Consider the following 15,621-nt stretch of genomic DNA (forward strand, 5'->3'; position numbering starts at 1 on the left):
TAGCAATATTTTCTTCCATTCTGTAGATTGTTTTCTCATTTTGTTTGTTGTTTGCTTGGATGAATAGATGTTTTTTAATTTTATATAATCCCGTTTGTTGCTTTCTGATGCTTTTTCTTGTGCAATTAGGGTTCTGTTCAGGAAGGCCTTGTCTACACCTATGTCTTCAAGAGTTTTATGTATTTTATTGCCAGTAGATTAAGTGTTTCTGTTTTAATATTTAGATCTTTGATCCACTTTAATTTTAGTTTAGCACATACTAATGGATAACTTTCCTCCTGTGTAAGTTTTTGGCCCCATTGTCAAAGATTGGACAAACAAATGTGCCTGGGGCTTTTTCTGCTTCCTCCTTTCTGTTTTCTTGATCTCCTATGCGTTTTTGTGACAACATGGTGCTGTTTTAATGCTGTAGCTTTTTAATATAACCTGAAATTTGGGATTGTGATGTCTCCTGTTTTCTTCTTGCCCAGGATTGCTTTTGCTATTCTGGATTTCTTGTAATTCTGCACGAATTTTAAAATTGTTTTCTCCCATTCTGTGAAGAATGCTGTTGGTATTTTGATTGGGATTGCACTAAATCTATGTATCAGTTTTTTTTTTTTTTTTTTTTTTTTTTTTTTTTTTTTTATGTATCAGTTTTAGAAGTATGACCATTTTGACAATATTGATTCTGTCTATCAAGAAACAAGAATTACCTTCCATTTTATGATACCTTCTTTGATCTCTTTTTTTCACAGTACTATAGTTTTCATCATAGAGGACTTTCATTTCCTTGGTTAGGTTAATTCATAGGTATTGATTACATTAACTGATTTTTGTGCATTAATTTTGTATACTGCTACATTTCTGAATTTGGTTATTAATTCTAGGAATCTTTTTGGTTGAATTTTTTTAGGTCTTCTATGTAAAGGATCACATCACCAGCAAACAATGATAATTTAATTTCTTCTTTTCTGGTACACATCCTTTCTTTCAGTTTTCTAATTTTTCTGGCTAATATTTCATGTACTATATTGAATGGAAGTGGTGATAGTGAACATCCTTATCTTATTCTTGATTTTAGAAGGAAAGCTTTCAGCTTCTCCCCATTTAATACAATGTTTGCAATTTGTTTATCATTAAATGACTTTTGTCAGAATGAAATATAGTCTTTCTTTAGCTTATTTCTTCAGCATTGTTATCATGAATGGGTGCTGGATTTTGTCAAAGGATCTTTCTGCATCTTTTGAGATGTTCATATGATTTTAATACTTACTTCTGTTTATATGGTGTTACATTTATTGATTTGTGTATGTTAACCATTCTTGCATCCTTGGGATGAAACATACTTAGTTGTGTATAATGTTCACGATTTATTGCCTTCTACTTACCAGAATCTTTGAGGATTTTATGTCTATGTTCATTAAGGAGATTGGCTTGTAATTTTCCACTTTAGTCAGGTCCTTGTCTGGTTTATGAATCATGTTATTCCTAGATACCAGGAATAATTTGGCAAATACTTCTTCTATTTCAATATCATTAAAAATTTTGAGGAATATTGGTGTTATAACTTCCTTGAAGTTCTTGTAGATTCAGTAGTTAATCTATCAGATCCTTTTTCGTAGGTGGTAGATGTTTTTATTACTGCTTCAACTTCATTACCTGTTATTGAGTTACTCAGGGTTTTTAACCTTTTAAGTTTTGATAATTCATATATATCAAGGTATGCATTTGTTCTGTATTTTCTAATTTATTAGAGTATAGGTTTTCCAAGTGTATTAGTTGCTTTTCTCTGACACCCAAAATTAAGTAAGGAAAGGTTTTTTAGCTCACAGTTTGTGGAGGTTTCAGTCAGTCCATAATCAGCTGACTCCAAGGCAGTTGGCATGGCACAGAGGCAGTAGTTCAAGGTGGCAGAAGACAGCAAAAGCAACAAGAACACAAAAGGGGAGAAGAGCAAACCTCTTTTCTTCCCTTATATTTTATGCAGGTTACTTTCCTTAGGATGGGTCCTTTACACCCACATCATCTTACTGCCCTCCTCTTGCACAGGCTAAGGATGTTTACAAAGTGAGGACCCTGGCCTCTGTAGAGTCACTTAGTTAAACTTCTAAACTTCTCAAGTTGACACAATGAATCAACCATTACAATATCCTAGAACATAAACAGACTCCGTGAGGTTTATCCTCCACACCCTAGGAGGTAGACAGGCTGAGTTACTTAGTTAAACTTCTAAACTTCTCAAGTTGACACAATGTGTCAACCATTACACCAAGTATTTACTAATACTTTTCTGGATTTTGACAATGATCCTTATGGTTTCACCTTTTTCTTCTCTAATTGCCTTGCTTTTTTCTTCTGTAAGATTGCCTAAGATCTTTCCTATTTTGTTTATTCTTTCAAAGAACCAGATCTTTGCTTCATTGGTTTTTTTGTATTGTTTTATTATTTTAGTTTCATTTTCCTCAACTTCTGCTCTTATGTTTATGACATCCTAACTTGTTTTTTTTTTTTTTTGGTTTTTCTCCGGTACCGGGAACCAAACTCACGACCTTGCACTTGCCAGGCAGGTGCTTTGCCGCTGAGCTAAATCCCCAGCCCGACATCCTAACTTGTAATAGCTTTGCATTTGGATCATTTTCACTTCCTTTAGATTCCTTATTGATGAATTAACTTTTAAAACTATTTCATAAATTTATTTTAACAATAACAAATCTTATAAAATGTTTTATAAATGAAAACTAAAACAAACAACTTATTACATTAACTTTCACATTATATATTTATATTTTACATATATCTGTTCTTTATATACTTTATTCATATTTATATATTAGATTCTTAGAGCTGCCAGAATGAAGTACCATACCCAGGTGATTTAAACAACAAAAATTTATTATCTCCCAGTTCTTGTTGCTGGAAGTTTGGGATCAAGGTATTGACAGGTTTGATGATTACTTCTCAGAGATACGAGGAAAAATGCATTCTAGGCCTTCCTACTTCCATGGATTTGCTGGCAATCTTTGAAGTTCCTTGGTTCATAGACATGTCATCTCAATCTGCCTTTACTTTTATAATATTTTTCTGAGTTTTTTTCCCATATTATATGGACATGTACAGTACTGAATTACAGCCCATGCTAATGATGTTATCTTAGTTTGATTGCCTCTATAAAGATCCTATCTTTAAATAAGGTCACATTCTAAGGTACTGAGGGCACATAGTCTTCCTTGGGGAAACATAATTCTATACATAACAAATTGCACTAGGCAGCCTCAGAGGAGAAGGAATGGAATGTGTGCTCCTGAGTCAAACAGGATTAGATTGGAATCCTTGCCTTGCTATGTACTATTTTTGTGACAGAATTTCAGTCCCTTAAACTCTGTGAGTCACAGATACTCCTTTGTAAAATAGAAGGGTGAGGACATAAACCTCATCAGGCTTTGTGAAGGTTAAATTAAATATTAAGTAGATATTAAGCACTCAATAAATGGTATCTACTTATATAATTAAGATATTAAGTATCATAATAAATAATTGCTTTGACTCAAATGTGCATTACAATATTCTACTGTTGCTATGGAAATAGTATAGTGTTAGGAACTAATTCTGTGTTTGTCACTTAAAAAAAAAATCCCAGTAGCCTAAGCTGTCTTAATTTAATTCTACTGATGTTATCATTTTAATGTAATCTTGACTATGGGGTTTATAATCTTTATTCATCCTTTATTGACACCTGTATTTGAATACTTGTCTTTAGCTTTGATTTATTTATTTATGAAATGAATTTATTTATGATAGGAAATGATAGATATATCATGGGATTAGCAACTCACTTCAACTTCATATTCTTTTATGATTTATGTTTTGAAACGCATCACTTATTTGCAGTAGAAAGGGTATGAAATAATCACAGGACTGAAAATGCCTTCCCAAATTTTCTAATTCAAATGTGCCCATCCATTTGAGAACACAACCAGTTCCTTTTCAGATGTCACACTGTCCTTTAAATGGATCCCTAGAAGATTTTACAATATGAATGGATGATTCTTAGATATTCAACCATTGTCTATTCACTGTCCTCAAAAATCAGTGGCTCTAAAAGCATACTCATCTCTGTCTTTATTTCCTTTTGTATTTTTTTGAACTCATAACATTTATTAGTTTTCTCACCAGGATGTACTAACTGAGACAGCTGTTGAGCTAACAGCAACAACTGGCTGTGTTATTAGTTCTGTCCCTGAGTATACTTATGTCTGTTCACCTACTTATGTCTTTGCACCTACAAACCAACACATTTGATCCTTAGACACAAATGTTCAAACAGAAATTGATCACCAGAAAAGGGAAAGAAATGAAATGAAAAAACATGAAGACTCTCAAATTGGGAATAAATGTGAGTTAGGTGAAAAGAAATAGTGATACAGGGCTGGGGATTTAGCTCAGCAGCAAAGCGCCTGCCTGGCAAGTGCAAGGTCATGAGTTTGATTCCTGGTACTGGAAGAAAAACAAAAACCAAAAAAAAAAGAAAAAAAAAAAAAAGGAAAAAACAACTAGTGATATATAGAAAGCAATTATACTGTTAAATGAATTGAGATATGATTATCAGCTGAAGCATAATGAGAAGTGTGCAAACAGTTAAAGCAAATGGGTACATTCTCAGATATTTTGCACTGCCTTTTGTCCAAGTGAATTAACACATTGGCATATTACAGCCCTGGGCAGCATTTCTCCACTTACATTTTTCACCTGTCACTACACACTTTGTTTCAGACTTAGCTTTTGGAATTAGCTTAAAATGGATTCTGGGGCTTCCAGTAAGGGAGAAAAGGAGGAGGGGGGAAGCTGACATGAAAGTCACCACAAATCATTCACAGTTCTAACTGCACTGCTCAAGTCCTATTTTCTGTTTACCAAGCTGAGTGTTAAATACATCTATATCCACTCTACACATTTTCTTTATAAGGGCTATAAAATGCTTGTTGAGCTATTAGCACTCACTACAACTAGGGTTTCATTAAGGAGAATAGACACAGTACCCGGAGATATCAGTCATAAAACTCTGCTCAGAGCACAACAGTCCTTACAAGAAGCATAGGGACAGCGAAAAAGAGAAGATGGTGTATGACCATTTGGCTGAGGCTGGAGAGGGAGAAGCCGAAAGGAACTGAAGCAGAAAATTAAATGGCCTGATACTGACTTTGAATAATAGCTCTGGGTGACCCTGAATCTTAGTACTGGAAGTGTGCACATATTAAAATTCTCTGGTTGTGATCAATTTTCTGTGTGCTAGATATTTCCCCTCCTCTATATTTAGGGTGAGTGGGAAGAATCCAGTCATTTGAAAACTTCTTGGAGGCTCTGCATCCATTTTACACATCCTTTGTGAAATCTGGCAATTTCTTCTTCTTTCATTAACTCCTCCAGAAACATCGGCCCTCATGTGAGTCTTTCACTCATCAGAATCTAATTATTGCCATCCATTTTGGTTTGGCTGCCCAGGCTTTGTGCTCAGAGATCACCACAAGGGAAATCAAGGCTGTGGAGGTATTTGTTAGCATTGCCAGATACATCTCCACTGGGAGGTTATTTCCCCCCGTTTTATTAACTCTTCTTTTGTTTTATAACTGCCCACCCTTCTCTATCTTCAGTGATTCTCACCAGTGATTTACTGCAAAGTGAACCCCCATCTAAACTGCTGAACTTCAGTGCTTAGACATTGATGACTTGCAATTAATTAATTAATTCCACTAATGATAGTATTAACATTGAGATGACATACATGTGCAAGCACCACATTGTTTCTCTAGTGTAAAGCCTGAAAGAGTTAATTTAATCTAGGAGATATGATAGACATTGAGAACTGATAGAAAGAACTCATAGGTAAAGGATAACTGGGATATGGGAAAAGAGAAGGGAAAGAAGGAGAAAGTTTGAATATATGTATATGCAGGATAGTTAACACGGGTGTTCTACTGTCCTGTATTTCCTTGCTGAAAGAAACTGTCAGTGAGGCATTGGTTGATTAGCTTTGTATGTCTATATGTGTTTTCATGAGAAACTACATTGAAGATATCAATATGTAATACAATAAGCATTGTTAGTTCCCTACCACTCTGTTTGTAACTCTGTAATGTCTGTACTGATCCTATGCTATTTTGTAAAATGTTGTCGGTCTGTTAGATTTTCCTCCTTTAATTTCTAAAATTAAAAAAAAGAAAAAAGAAAAAAAAATATTAACATTGAGATGGTCCAGAGCACTCGGACCCTCCCAATGTTTACATGTAAGTCTTACTCAACTATTCTTTTTCTTTTTAGGAGAAAGGGTTTGTTTTCTTTCTTTCTTTTTTTTTTTTATCTAAAATAGTTCCTTTGTAAGATAATTTAAAAAGAAATAATTTAGGATATTCCAAAGGAAATAAAACATGCTTTTATAGAGAAGTATAGAGGGAAAGATCTTGATTTGAATTTTTACTTTTCAGTTTATTGGATGATACCATCCAACATTGGATAGTTGACATCTAGACAAAGTTATTCCCAATGAAATAGAAAACAAAGGCTAAAAATCCATCATTCCTGAGTGTCTGAAAGATAGGCAACATACTGAAACTAGAACAACCACCTTTAAATATTATTTTAATACTTTTCCAATATTCCTCTATTCCTCTTTGATTATGCACAATGACAATAAGATAAAATGCTCAATGTATGAGACTTTTATCTAAAGAAGGAAAGACCAAACTTGTTACTAAAGGGAGATATTATTATATTTTTTAAATCCCAAGGAGTCTAACTGAAGTCCTTGTACTTCTATTTTTTTTCTCTCCCCTGTCTAGAAACACCAAATACATGACATGTTTCTTATACAAATAGAATTAGTCCATTCGGGGCTGGGGATTTAGCTCAGCGGCAAAGTGCCTGCTTGGCAAGCGCAAGGTCATGAGTTCGGTTCCCGGTACCGGACAAAAACAAAAACAAAAACAACAACAACAAAAAGAAACAAACAAACAAAAAAAGAATTAGTCCACGGGAATAGTGAGTAAGACTGTGAAGCTCCTCTCTACATGGTGACTGTGGTTGTTGAGTTTGTTGTTACTGATGCTGTTGTTGTTGTTTTTGGTTCCAGAGTTAGTTTAAAAAAAAAACTTCATTAATCTCCTATTGCTGCTGTTACAAGTTACTACAATACTGCAATGAATTAAAACCATACAAATTTTAATATTTTCAATTCTGAGAGTTAAAAGTCCAAAACAGACCTGTAGATCTCAGTGGGCTGAAGTCAAAGTACCAACGGGCACAAGGGCACGTATTTTTGCCTGAAAAAGGTTCTAGGGTAGAATGTTTCCTTAGCTGCTCCAACTTCTGGAGGCTGCCCACTTTCTTTGGTTTCACAGCCCCTTTCATCTTCAAAGCCAGCATTGGCCAGTGAAGTCTTTCTCTATCTCTGTATCTTCTGGTTTCTTTTCCTCTTTGACGTTTACACTGGGCACAACCACATAAAAAGGAAAAATCTCTGATTAGCAAATGCAATTTCATCAGCAACTTTAATTTTCCCTTGCCATGCAACATATTCCCAATTAAGATTTGGAAGACCATTGTGTTTTGTACCATGCATGCCACATTCGAGGCTTAAAGTAAGATAGAATGAGATGGACTCTTGAGATCACCCTGGAAATTTCAAATTATATGAACATGAGAACCATATTATTTGCAATTAACTCTACTCAAAAATTATCATAAGAGCAATTTAAATATGTAAGCAACTTCTCTAGTTTCTTATTTTTAATATGTCAGGATTTGGGATTTTGAGACTCATTATGATATAAAAGGAAACAATACAACTTTTGAGATGGAAAGGCCAGTATATACATTTCAATTTAATGACTCAGTGAGTTTTGGTTTCCTTATGTATATAATTAGAACAAAGCTCTCTATTTTGAGGGCTGTGGAGAGGACAAAATTATTCACACAGACATATACAAAGAGAAATGGGTTGCTGAATGCCTATGAGAAGTAAGGGTGGGTGTTTGGTAAATATTATTATTTCCTTTAGTGCTCAGTGTATAATAGTGAAATTCAGCTCCACCCTATTCCAGAAACCAAGTCCCACATGGGATTCTCTGATCTCACAAAACACTTATTTTGGTTGTAGGTCCCTGAAAAAGCTAGGGATGAATTCCATGTTTTAGCAATAGTTTATTTTGGTAAGATTACCCAAGAATTTGTGTTTCAATTATGTGATAAAGTTGTAATTTTCCCCAAATTGCCTAGTCTTTGGTTCAGTTCCTGAAAGCGATTTCAGTAAGGGGTGATCTTGCCTTTGGAACTGAAAATTTACTGCTTTTACTTATTTTTATTTCTCTTATCTCCTTTTATAATCCTACTCTAAAACATAGTATTAAAAGACTTTGTTTTAATGGTATGAAATGCACATGTAGTGTTTCATAATTTAAATTAATAGATTATACATATTGCATAGAATATACAATGCTATGTATGACAGATGTTATAGAAAGGGTATATTAGGTCTAGGATTATAATAAGAAGCCATCATATTCTACTGTAAATAATAACACACCATGTGGTAAGCAGAAAAATGGCCCCCAGAAGATGTCCACATCCTAATCTCTAGAAACTGTGAATATCACTTTACAAAGAAAAAAGGAATTAAGGTTTCATTTGCAGTTATGATTGGCCACCTCTGGTCTTGAGAGAGGATAATTACCCTGCATTATTTGAGTGAGCCCAGTCTAATCACACGGCTTCTGAAAAGTAGAAGAAGAGGCAGAAGAGAGAATGGATGCCATGGTAAGTTGAGAGAGGCTGGAGCCACTGTTGTTGACTCTGAGAATGACTTTGGAAATGAAAATCCCATGCGCTTAACAAAGCAGGTGGTTTCTGGAAATTGGAAAGGACAATGAAATGGATTCTCTCCTAGAACTTCTGTAGAGGATGGTAGCCCTACCAAACACTTTGTTCTTAGTCCAAGGAGGTCTATGGAGTAACCTGTGGAACTGTAATATAAAAGATTTGTATTTTTAAGCCATTGAATTTGTAACCTATTATCACAACAGCTATAGAATATTATTATACATACTTTATATCTAAATTACTATGATATGCTGAAATAGTTAATGTTTAATTTAAAAAAAATTTTATGACCAATTTTGCAAGATTATATCTGGTAATCTGAACAACTACTTTGAAGATAACAGTATGCAGTATAACCATTGTTGATTTCCTATCATTATCTTTTGAAATTCTGTATTGTTTTCAATGTTTTTTAAAAATTTTTATTCTCTTTAAAATAAAAAAGAAAATAAATTACTTGATAATTTATAGATTAATTAGCTTAAATTAATATCCTGTAGCAACTTTAAAATATATTTTCTCTTAGTATCTCATTAAATGCATTCTATTATTATTTGAATTAATAGAATTCTTCTAAATTTATACATTTCATAGATAATGCTTTTCTAGAATCATACCTGCCACTGACTTTTTGTAAAGTGGGGTCATGATAGAAAGCCTGGAAGGAGATTTAGATGAAAATGTATTAAAGTACATGGTGTTGAAATTTCATAATTGTATGCAAAGAACTTTATTTCAGATCTGTATGGCAAATAAAAAGTGACAACCGCATTTGACCAAGACAAATGATTTTTGTGTTTTGCTGATGTGAGCTAAAAGTCAATTTCTTCTTAAAAGGCACTCACCACCTGTGTCTGTCATACCTATAGTCTAAATTACTGATTTTTAAGTTTAAAAACTCTATAAGATATCATGAAAATCTAAGATGCCACCTCAAATATTGTGTTGTATCGTGTTGAAAGACAGAGTTTTAGCTAATTATGTCGCGGAGTACATAAGAAGCATTTTGGAGAATTCAGCGCATCTCCCCTCTCCATTGAAAAGGGAAACTGAGACAGAATCAAGCCTGTTTCAGATCATTGAGTGGATCTGGGGAGGACAAAAAACGAACCTCTGACTGAGAGCTCAAAGTCTCACGTTTTCTGCTGTGCCTAACTGCAGTGCCTGCAGTGAAATGTGATCTTTCTCTGAGCTACCAGGTAGTAGGTCACGCTGTTGTCCATTCCCTTTTATTTCCACTTCAAAACAGACAAATAAGGACACAGAGGGAACGTAAGTGAGAAACACCTTGAAGTGAGTTTTCTGCTTGTCATAGCCTAAACGTTTCTCTCCAGTCTTGAGTGAGACTTGCTGGAAGACTGAGGTTTCTCTCTAACACTTAAGAATGTTCCAACGTGTGCTTCGCAGCAATGCCCCTGAAGAAAAGGAATGCTTTCTCTGCGAGCTGCCCTGAAGCAAGGCTTCCTGCACAAAGAGGCATCATTCATCTTCTGGCTCCACGGGCCTTCCCCACCCGCCTGTTTGACATAAAATTTCCACCTCACTTGGTGGTAAAGCTGCCTGCTCCTTCCATTGTGTAGGAAAAAGTGGATAGAGGTTTGTTCAGATGAAGAAGTTACTTCTGTAAAAGTAAAGGACAGAGAATAGATTGCAAAGGGACATAGGAAAGAGGTGAAAAAACCAAGTTTCGAATACATGAAAGATGGAAAGAAAACTGAAATCCCACTTTAAAAAAGAATCATTGTGTCATCTTACAGATTTTAAAAATCTGTGAAGGTAGGGCTACACCACAGCAATCAGCATTCTGCCGAAACCTCCGTGCTTCTCTTTTCCCTTGTGCTCAGATAGGACGCCCTGCTGCTGGCCTGCTGGAGGCGCGCTTCCTACAGGTATGAGCATTTATATTTGGCACGGTTATTGTCGTCATTAAGGTCAATGAACATAGGTAAAAATGGAAGGCACTGACTGCTTTTGAGCAGCGATGATGTAATTAAAAGTTCTTTTTCTAGAGCATCTTTAAATGTTCGAAGTCCTTTCTGTTCTCTGACCACAACTTGTAAAGTGCGATGTTTACATGACTCTGAAGGAAGTTTGGTTTTTATCATTATGACTTGTCGCCATTTTGACATATTTCTGCACTTCTGTATGTATCCTATGTTTTATATTTCTATCTGGATGCGTAAAGCATTGCCTACCGTACTCCCCAGACTTAGATGCTTTCTAAATGTTGCTTTTGTTCCCTCTTTCCCTCCCTGCTTTGCTGACACTCTCCCTATCTGAACTCCTTTTTGTCATCTCTTCTTAGTTTTTATCTTTCCCATTTGTACCTTACTTTCTAAAGGACCAACAAGCTATAACTGATGGGCTTACGGTGTGACACCCTGAAGAGCTGCTCTATTTGTGGATGGCTCACTTGTGAATCGTCAGCAGAGCGGACTTCAGCGTAGTTCTGAACATAGGTTACCACTGAGATCACAGAAGCCTTCTCTTGTCTGTCTTGATTTGTGTGCAATTGCCTGAAACAGAGAAGCAATAATATAGAAACAGAAAGTTCTATTAGTGCCTCTGAAAGGATCTGATGGTAGAAATGCATAGCCATGGGGTGACGTCAACCTTGTTATATTCAAGTTTCAATGATGGTAAATGCAACTTTGAGGACTGTCACATGAAGACCTATTTACTTTTTAGATTACATAATGAATACTTATTGATTGTACCAATGAAAAGTGCTAAAAGCTGATAATATGATGGTGAGTGAATAGATGTAATTATTAAGATAAGCCTACACAGTAAAGAAATTATTGGATCATAGGATAATTCTATTTTAAACTTTTTGAGGAGCTGTAATACTCTTTCCCAAAGGGTCATACTATCTTACATTACCATGAGCAATACATAAGTGTTGTAATTTCTTCATGTCCTCATTCATATGTTTATTTTTTGTTTATTTTAAAATATTATAACCATCCTTTTATGTGTAGTGTGGGAGTCATGATATTTAATCTTGATTTGAAGTTTTGAAATGATTAGTGATATTGATCATTAGTTCATGCGGTTTTCAACCATGTGTACATCTTTTTGGGGACAGAATCCATTCAAGGTCTTTGCATATTTTTAATTGTTTTTTTTATTTTTTTGAACTGAAAATAGAACTCAGGACCTCGTGCTTGCGTGGCAGGGGCGGTGCCACTGAGTTGCACCCCTGGCCCATTTGCTTATTGTTTAAATTAGGTTAGGATTTTGGTTGTGGCATTGTGATACTGATATATTTTCTTAAAGGAAGAGCACATTATTATTATATTATGAATGTGCCTCTCATCTGCTTTTGGTACAAATGTTCTAATAATTTTTAATACATTGTATCCTGCGTATACATTATTTTTTATTTTTGATGAAAATTTGAATGGTGAAGACAACACTCAGCCATTGACGGGCCGCGTCTAGTACACTAGATGGTCACACATATCAGCCTCCTCCAGAATGGGACATTCGGAGCCAGTTAGTTTCATGCTAAGCTTTCTGTACAGAAATAAGTCCTTTGGGGGTGATTTTCATAGGTTTACACATTGTGTTCCTCAAAAAGTAAAGTTCTAAGATGTGTTGAATATGGAATTTTAAAACTTCAGTCTATTGAAAGAGTTTAAAAATGTCAAGAATAAATAGTAGACATAAGATCTCCAGGGCACCTGATCATCTGTTAATGAAGAATTTGGTTTAGATGTATTAGTAACACTATTTTAATTTTCTATTTTGTTATATGTTGACTCAAACTAAACCAAGTTTTCAATATATCCCAGAGCATACTGCAGGTGTATGAATACTGTATGTATTCTAAAACATCATTCTACCTTATATAAATATACTTCATGCTATTTTCTTTTTCACAGTAAAATAAAATGTTAATAATTTGGTGAGTCCTTACAATGTTGCTATCCATTTCTTTCTAGTTCTATATAATATTTAGTGAGTACTAGACCCTAAAAGACTCAGGCAATTCAGTTTAAATAACTACTAAAAATTGCATATGCTTACTCAAAATCACTGCACCACTTGATTCTACTAAACGAAGTTGAACAATTCCCAAAGAATAGATTATTATGAAGTAGGAGATTGCAAATTGACTTTATTTATATCTTAGGATATTTTCCCCCAGAAAATTACATTCACCTGCCCATTTCTTTACATAAATATTTTCTATTTTTAAGAAATGGTAGAAACTCATTGAAGGTAATTTCAGTGCAGCTGTACTTAGATTCTAGGAGATTAATTTTATAAATTCTATCATGTGGCTGAAGCTTGATCTATGTCTCCTCTCCATTCATACATGTATTGGTTTTTTTGTTTGTTTGTTTGTTTGTCTTGTTTATTTGAGACAGGGTCTTGCTATGCAGTTCAGGTTAGCCTTGTGCTCATTTTGTAGCCCAGGCTGGCCTTGAACTCACAACGATTCCCTACTTCAGCCTCCTGAGTGCTGGGATTACAGGCGTGTGCCACCATGCCCAGCTCATACATGTATTGTTAAATTAATCTAAATATTTAAGGTAATAATTAAATATGTGCACATAATATATAATGGTGTAATGATTTATTTGCAAGTACTTAATGTAAAATATTATGTAATCTATAATAATGCATAATCATCAGGTAACATACTTTTGTATACTTTCTAAAATAGTTTCTGAATATATGGAATTCTGAGCATTGTTTTAGGTGCAGAGTAAACTCCTATCAACAAGATGCAACTACCTCCTGTCCTCCGGGAGATTATAACTTCATGGAAAAGAAAGAGCATAAATAATTAAAAAGCAAACAGGGAGAACTGACACAAATGTATGTTGGTAAGGGTCATGAAGAAACAATACGCTGAGGTGGAGAGGGAGCTGCAGAGAGTGATGACTCCTTGGTGTTAGGCAGAGATGCAAAGGTTGAAATGAGATGCTATAATTCATGTCAAGCATCTTCTTTTTTTCTTCTGAGCCCCTCTGTTGGAGGTAGTTGGTCAGGCAATTAGACCTAGTGTTTCAGAGAAAACAAAAAGGGACAATATCATGGGAGAATTTAAAATAAAAAAGGACCAAAGGTAATCCAAACCAGAGGGAAAGCATGATAGGATAGTGACAAGAAAGGCTGTTGACACATGAGACTTGAACGGTGTAGACCACATAGGTCATTGTAAAGATTTACAATTTTATTTGATGTTAAATAAGAAACTTCTGAGATTCCACTTCCACTCCCAGCTCTGCCACCAAAACAGCCTTTGTCTTGGCCTGTGGTGGCCCAGACATGAGCAGTTGTAGGTCTTCCTTACTCTCTTCCACAGCCTGTATGGGATGCTCATTAGAAAAATCAGGAGCAGGTAGAATGAGGCAGTGGCATAGGTGGTAGCACTACCAACAGGCAATCTATAACTGCAGGATGGGTATGAAATCCTACTGCCTTCTAGAATGTTAGGAAGAGCTGCTGAGGAAAAGACAAGAAATTCTTCAGCTTTTCCATGAAAACACGTGTTACTTTTATTTTATTTTATTTTTTTTTTTGGTTTTTCTCCGGTACCGGGAACTGAACTCACGACCTTGCGCTTGCCAGGCAGGCGCTTTTGCCGCTGAGCTAAATCCCCAGCCCCACGTGTTACTTTTAAAGAAATAACATAAAAGCTGTCTGCCAGTGAAGACAGAGGAGACCCACTCAAGCCCTGGGGCTTGTACAGACAAAGCATAGCTCTACTGCCACTGGTAGGAGAGCAAGAAAGTAACTTGTGCTGCAGAGCCATTTTCCTCTCAGGTGCTACATAGAGGATAGACAAGAGCTTGCAGAAGAAGGGGTGTCTAGAAAGTTTAGAACGTAAAACAACCCTGGAAAGACAAAACAAAACACAACAGAACACCTCTCCAACACTCTTCATTTTAGTCTAACCCCAAGATAACTCCTATTCACAGCAGAAAAATTCAACATCAGAAATATACTGAAGAGGCTGGGGATTTAGCTCAGTGGCACAGCAACTGCCTGGCAAGCACGAGGCTGAGAGTTCGATTCCCAGTACTGGAAAAAAACCAAAAAATAAAAAAATAAAAAATAAAAAAATGCACTCAATGTAGCTAGAGCAAAAATAAAGCCCAAACCTAATTACTATCTTGATTCAAATCCTCTCCCCACCCTAGCCCAAAAATACACACTAATAATCTGTCGGAAGAAAAGGCACACACATTCTGAATATAAATTCTGTTTCCCTCAGTCAGTAGTGTCCTTTTGCACAGCATTCAATCAAAACTTGTGAGGCATGTAGAAAAGCAAGAAGAAATGAGTCACTGTCAAGAAATAAAGCAGTGAATAGAACCAGAGCCAGAGATGGCTCACGTATTAAAATACACAGACAGAGGCTTTAAAATAATTATGATTAATATTTTAACATGTTTAGTGGAAAAACATATGCATGAAAAGATAGGAAATTTTGGCAGACAGATGCAAGCTATAATTAAGTGTCAAGTACAAATGCTAGAAATGAAAAATGTGCTGTCAGAGATGAAGAATTCCTTCAATGGGCTTATCAACAGACTGAACAGAGAAAAGGAAAAGATTGGTATACTTTAAAATGCATCAATAAAAATTTTACAAACTAAGACAAAAATGAAATATGAGTAAGAGAAAAAGCATTCAAAAGCTGTTTAAAAAGATACAATTATCTAATATGTAAGGTAACTAAAGCCACAAAAGGAGGAAAGAGAGAAATCAGGGTAGAATAAATTCTCAATTAACCAGAGACCATGACTCAAA

This window comes from Chinchilla lanigera, unplaced genomic scaffold (assembly GCF_000276665.1).
Source record: "Chinchilla lanigera isolate Chin_1 unplaced genomic scaffold, ChiLan1.0 scaffold00010, whole genome shotgun sequence".
NCBI classification, from domain to species: domain Eukaryota; kingdom Metazoa; phylum Chordata; class Mammalia; order Rodentia; family Chinchillidae; genus Chinchilla; species Chinchilla lanigera.